This window comes from Amblyomma maculatum, chromosome 1 (genome assembly GCF_055883805.1).
Source record: "Amblyomma maculatum isolate TAMU_Amacu chromosome 1, ASM5588380v1, whole genome shotgun sequence".
Classification (NCBI taxonomy): Eukaryota; Metazoa; Arthropoda; class Arachnida; order Ixodida; family Ixodidae; genus Amblyomma; species Amblyomma maculatum.
Genome location: NC_139344.1, coordinates 344,001,452 through 344,008,147, shown reverse-complemented (window position 1 = coordinate 344,008,147; position 6,696 = coordinate 344,001,452). Strand labels below are relative to the sequence as shown.

At 46.6% G+C, this 6,696-nt stretch overlaps 1 pseudogene; it reads left to right on the top strand.

The window, feature by feature from the left end:
- The first annotated feature begins 651 nt into the window (after nt 1–651).
- LOC146207646 (very long chain fatty acid elongase 4 pseudogene) lies at nt 652–3,120 on the top strand (annotated as a pseudogene).
- The last annotated feature ends 3,576 nt before the right edge of the window (nt 3,121–6,696 follow it).

Genomic DNA, 6,696 nt, shown 5'->3' with positions numbered 1-6,696 from the left:
AACGCTGTTATACCATGTCTCATTTGAACGCAAACCAACTCGCCCAGTTTTATTGACAGTGGTGATGCTCTGTTTCGTCGCAAAAATTGAAAGTATATACGTGCCACAAACGCTCGCTCTGTCGCTTGTTAATCTTGGTGCGTACAGCGTTGCACAATCACTGCGAACACGGACACGTGTGCAATCAGCGAAGAGTGCTGACGTTCGTGCTTAGAGGTACAGGGTAGAAGTGCGCACTGCACAACCACGGCATGTCATTTAAGACGGATCTCTTCTCTTTCTACATGCTGTATCATGACACTGCTGCTGCAACTGCGGATAGCTGCGGAACAGGAAGCCGATCGGCCTATTGCGGCTCGGGCTTGAAACGAGCCCGCACATCGCATTACAACGGTTTTCTGCGCAATAGTACGACCTTCACCCGTGGGAAGTGGCTCGTGAAATGTGTTTCGGAATATGTTCGGTCGATTGGATCGATGCCAAGAGCATCCGGTTTTCCGGGCTGCTGATAGTTTTACCAGCGACACTTTTTGTTCCCACTGACGAGTTCGCGTGATTGTAGCGACAAACGCTTATCATAAAACACTCCCGAGAGGGCCCAAGCAAAAAAAAAAAAAAAAAAAAGGAAAAAGAAAAGAAGAAAAAGGTAAGGGCCGCGGGGTCACTTGCAGCGGGCGCGGAACGTGCATCTCATCAGGAGCGCACTCGGGAACATAACGTGGAAAGGGAAAGTGGTTGAGCCGAGAAGCGCGGCACGAGTGTCGCGGATCTGCTATTGCGGAAACAGGCAGCGGTCTCTCGCGAGAGGAAAGAATGATGAACCCGACAGCGGCAGCGCATTACGATACCAGGCGAAGAACGCCCGACGCGCCGGCTTCTGTCGCAGTGTTTGAGTAGCTTTGGAGTGACGAAGACGTGCTCCGAGCTGCTGGAGCGACGGTTTCGACGTTCGGCATCATGAACGAATCGCTAACAGCAACTTCCTGGCCTCCTTCGACGAGCTTTTTTCACAAAGTATGGTCTTCAAGGGATCCTCGCGTCAAGGACTGGGGCCTCATCAATGACGCCAGATTTGTGGTGCCGCTGCTGGCAACCTACGTCTACGTGGTCAAGATTGGAGGTCCACGATGGATGAAGAGCAGGCCCGCTTTCGAACTAAAGTTCCCCATCCTAGTTTACAACTTGTTCATGGTTGTGGCGAACGCGCTGTTCGTAGCCAAGTTCCTGAACCACTCCTATATCAACGGTGGCTACAGCTTCTTCTGCCAGGGTATCGACTACACGGCCGTGGACAAGAATACCATGGCCCTCCTGAGCACCGCTTGGTGGTACGCGTTCGTCCGAATAGGAGACTTCCTGGACACCATTTTCTTCGTGCTTCGCAAGAAGAACTCGCATGTCACGTTCCTGCACGTCGTGCATCACTTTCTGGTTGTCCTGGACTGCTGGATTTGGATGAACTTCGGCCACGACGGTCAGGTCATCTTAGGCGTCTGCGTCAACGCCTCCGTTCATGTGATAATGTATTCCTACTACTTCCTGGCAGCTCTGGGTCCGGAGGTTCGCAAGCACCTCTGGTGGAAGAGGCACCTCACTACGATTCAGATTTTCCAAATGGTATTTGTCGTGCTGCACATGCAAATCCCGCTATTTTACGACTGTAATTACCCAAGTATGTTCTGTGTCCTCGAGATTGTACAGCTCTGCTTCGGCATAGCGCTGTTCGTCAACTTTTATGTCAAGACCTACAGGTCTCGGGACAAGGGAGGCTCAGATGCAGACAAGACTCGTAAGACTGAATAATTTAGTATACGTAAACGAGACATTTTGTAGCGCAACTTTTGGTAGCAACGGAACCATGCTTGTAACGCAAAATGCTCGCTCTTAATGACACTGTGCGCGCCGTTGCATTTCAATGTTTCATGTTCGTGCGATGGAATATCGTGGCCATACACTGCCGTGTGATCAACTTAAACGTAGTTATCTCTCCTTGCGCGTGCGGCAGAACTAAAGCTGGTGTGCGTGGAACCAGCGCGCATTGTACTCTAGTTTATCAAGGACGCTCATGGAAAGTTGTGCATTGACATGGATTTTAGCTGTCCCACTGATATGCTATCGGCATCTCTTGATGGCTGCGCTTCCTTTTTATTACTGTTTTTATCTATTTGGCTGTTCTTGTTCTAAAATAATGTTGGAATCATTTCTAGGTCATGCAGAGCTCGCATTTCTCAGCAAAGGTTCGAACTGATGTGGCTCTATACGCATTAACTGACATTTTTATGTTCATTGCTCACTACAGACAATCCTGTTTTCGGAATAAAAAGTTCATAGATACCTGAATAAGGGTTTTCGGGATCTCAACATGTTTCATTGGAATTGTCTGAACCAAAACGTCCTTATTAGCAGTGTTTATACGACCACGTACATTTCTTTGCGTTCGTTTCGTTTTTTCAGCCATTTGGAACCATTGTACTACAAGTGCAAAGCGCGTGATGTGGGTATGAATGACCACATCGGTGTGATCTGATCATGAATGAATTAATTAATGCATGACAGTGGAAAATGTTACGAGTTCTTGAAAGCTTCTCAACCGCCAGGTAAATAGCTGCTGATGCCCATGCTTATAATAGCATTAATTAATGCTTGAGGATTAGAAACCTTTCTGCGAATGAATATGGCCGTTGATGTCAGTGAGAGGTGAAAAGTAGACTGCAATGAGGAGGGGAAAAAATATACTGTAATTAAAATATGTAATTGAGTCGTTACTGAGCACAGTTTTCCAGCTGCTTTGAGTAAACATTTGCATTGCCTCATAAACCCTCCCTCACACCCCACAAAATACCAAAAATCTTGCCCAGTGATCGCGGCTCCTGGTTAAAGATTGTGCGAGCCTCAAAATTTTGCAAAAGTGTGGAACAGGTTTGAGTCAGCGTGAGCCCTAGCACATAACTACTAGTCTGCAACTTGTGTCAGCCAGCAGTCTGGAGTCGCACCGTCAACCGAAGCATGTGTATACACGTATAGCAGAGGGATGGCTCTGTATCGCAAGTGAGACATTCTCAGCCTAATGTGTGACTCATAGGTGTGAATAATAATGAACAACGATGTTATATGCGTGTTTTCTTTGGTTTCTCAGTAGGTTAAGCACGGGCTTCAGAAAACAGCCCCATGCAGATGAAAATTCCAGCGCTGCAAATTCTGTTTCCGAATGCATCGAGCAACGAGGAACACTCAAGTCACAATAAACGCTTAAGCCACAGAAGGCATGCAAACGCATTCCGCTGCATCAGCAATTTACATTAAGCTGACCATAATTTTGGTTTAGAGCTGCCTTGTCAACCTGAAATAGAGCAGGACGTAGAAGACGCTGTTTTGCGAAGTACAGCGACGCTCAGCCCTACCTGAAAATGTGCGGGTCATTACCGGAGCCAGGTTCGAGATTCGAAACTGGGTTTGGGCCCACCGCGGAGGAGGGGCGCAGCAGGGTTTCTCCCAAGCTTTTCTCTCTCTCTCTCTCTCTCTCACACACACACACACACACACACACACACACACACACACACACACACACACACACACACACACACACACACACACACACACACACACACACACACACACACACACACACACACACACACACACACACACACACACACACACACACACACACACACACACACACACACACACACACACACACACACACACACACACACACACACACACACACACACACACACACACACACACACACACTTCACTCACCAAATCTGTAATCTCTGAACGCTGCTGGTGTATGCCATCATCGGGTATTGGTATTGGTGCGGAATTATAAGGCACGTACTGAGTTTTACTCATCATACTTACGCTCAAGCGTAGCCGTCAAGTCATTCGAACCGCGCATAAACAAGCGCGTCGTCCTTTGCCAAGTACTTTGCTCGATAGCACACAGCTTGGGCGTTTAGACAAGTGTTATCGACTCTGTACATACAAGTTTTCTAGAGTTTGAGTTTAACGCTAAAAAATAATGTATCAAATATTGGAGAACTTATTTTTACAGCTGCTGCTGATGCGGTAGCTATCACATATTGATGGAATAGTGTAGTCGGGTATGAAACCGATAACTTCTAAGGAAGAAACGAGTTTTTCGTTATAGAATAACAGTTTGCAGGCTCACATATACGAGTCTGAAAGGAGCATCTGGTATGGTGCCAGGTAGCTGGGGTTCAACGTGCTGATATTGCCCGAGCCAGATGCGCCATATCAGAGAGCTTCGAATTAATTTCAGCCGCTTGGTTTGTTAAACACGAACAGAAATGCGAACATCTGAATATAGTCCCGCGACTTTAGCCTCTGCGGCGGGTCCTGGCAAGAAGCGACAGAGTGCGCGCAGTAAAAGTGCCAATGCTCTGTCTTGCCAAGTGGGCTTGGCGCTTCCAAACCAAAATCGTATATCGTACGATATGTGGAGACAGCTGCTGCTTAATGCATCCTTTTCAAGATTTTTTAAGCGACTATTAACGCTTAAGAAGTGGGCTCTTTGGAAGGTGGAGATCACCTAATTGATAATCTGTATATATATATATATATATATATATATATATATATATATATATATATATATATATATATATATATATATATATATAATGCGTTAGGCTAAAATGTCTCATGCGATGTCGCCTAGTGCATTGGAGCATTAGGAAAAATACTACGTCTCATGTTAACAGAGTCTACACTTTAGTCTATTTCGAGCAACTTTAGCTGTGAGTATGACTTGGAGGAAACTGCAAGTCCTAGGCTTCAGCATATTTGATCTTTGAAGCGTCGCCAGTAAAACATTTTGCAAGCTGCTCGTCAGGTGATTGCATCCGGGAAAGATGCGAAGCCTCTCTTGGCTTTCTAGGCCCACTTTTCATCTCTGACATTGGCACTTGGACTTGATGTTGAAAGTACAGAGCGGCGATTCCTTCGAGGACGAAACGAAGGGCTCTTCAGCGATGAACCTACTGACAGGTGACGAGATTAAATAAAGCGATGGGCTGCTTGACAGGTAATGAGATCAAATAAAGCGTGCAAACTAGTGCTGGCCCTTTTACTTTTGATATAGTGACGTCGGTGTTTAAACAGAAAATACAAACCAGTGCCTTCGGCTAGTGTGACGCACGTGTAGGATAGTGCAGACAGCAACGTAACGGCAGGATGCTGTGCTTTGGTTTGAGGCCGGGAAGGCGTTCGGAGAAAAAACAAAAAAGAACGGCTACCTCGTGTCTCTTTTTCCTCATCGGCGGTGTGCTGCAAACGTCCGAGGAACGTTTGAAGTGTCTTCCTCGTGCAGTGTGAAGAAGCCAGCACATCATTGAATACAATTCGTGCTACGCACATAGTCTGAGGAAACGTATTGACGCTGACATTTGCGCAAGGCACAATATGTAATGAGAGTTATGAATTTAAGCACCTGAAAATCTCTAACTCTGCTGTAATGGAGAGTAGATGAAAGGGACAATAATAGAGTCGAACGCCGAACGAACACACACACACACACACACACACACACACACACACACACACACACACACACACACACACACACACACACACACACACACACACACACACACACACACACACACACACACACACACACACACACACACACACACACACACACACACACACGCACGCACGCACACACGCACGCACGCACACACACACACACACACACACACACACACACACACACACACACACACACACACACACACACACACACACACACACACACACACACACACACACACACACACACACACACACACACACACATACACAAAGACACAAGAACAATGCTGCGTTTTCCTTGTGTGTGTGTGTGTGTGTGTGTGTGTGTGTGTGCGTGTGTGTGTGTGTGTGTGTGTGTCTGTGTGTGTGTGTGTGTGTGTGTGTGTGTGTGTGTGTGTGTGTGTGTGTGTGTGTGTGTGTGTGTGTGTGTGTGTGTGTGTGTGTGTGTGTGTGTGTGTGTGTGTGTGTGTGTGTGTGTGTGTGTGTGTGTGTGTGTGTGTGTGTGTGTGTGTGTGTGTGTGTGTGTGTGTGTGTGTGTGTGTGTGCTTCTTATGCTTTGTGTTGTTACCTGCTCTGCTGCCTTCTTCCAAGAGATCAAAGGGGTTTATTACAGGCGCTGCTCTGTCACCTCGCTCCATTGCTTCGGCTTATGTAGGTCTGACGGCGTGGTCTTTTGTTGCCAATCGACGCTTAGCGGCTTCCTCGACATGTCTTTTGTGCTGTGACACGCGCTGCACGTGCCTATGGGAAGGACGCCTGCGCGGAAGGCACCGGAATTGCGCTTGTAATATGAAATCCTTTTCCCTATGCTTAGTACAAAAGCCTTTTTCTTTTTTTTTTTTTTTTTGCTGTTAGCCCTCCATGGGGCCCGAAGCTAAGACGATAACAAACCGCCGTTTTACGGTGTCACATCACATCTAAGTTGACATGCATAGCCAAGAATGATGAAACATTACGTGCTCTCACCCTTAAGAGTCGACTTAACCGTAATCATGACTTGTAGTCATTACGTAGCGGTACTGGCGCCGCACTTAAAAGATAGCGCAGTGCAGGAATGCTATAAGCAACGCATCATCACATGCATCCTTTAAATTGATTAGAATTTTTTATTTATTTTTGATCTTTTTATCT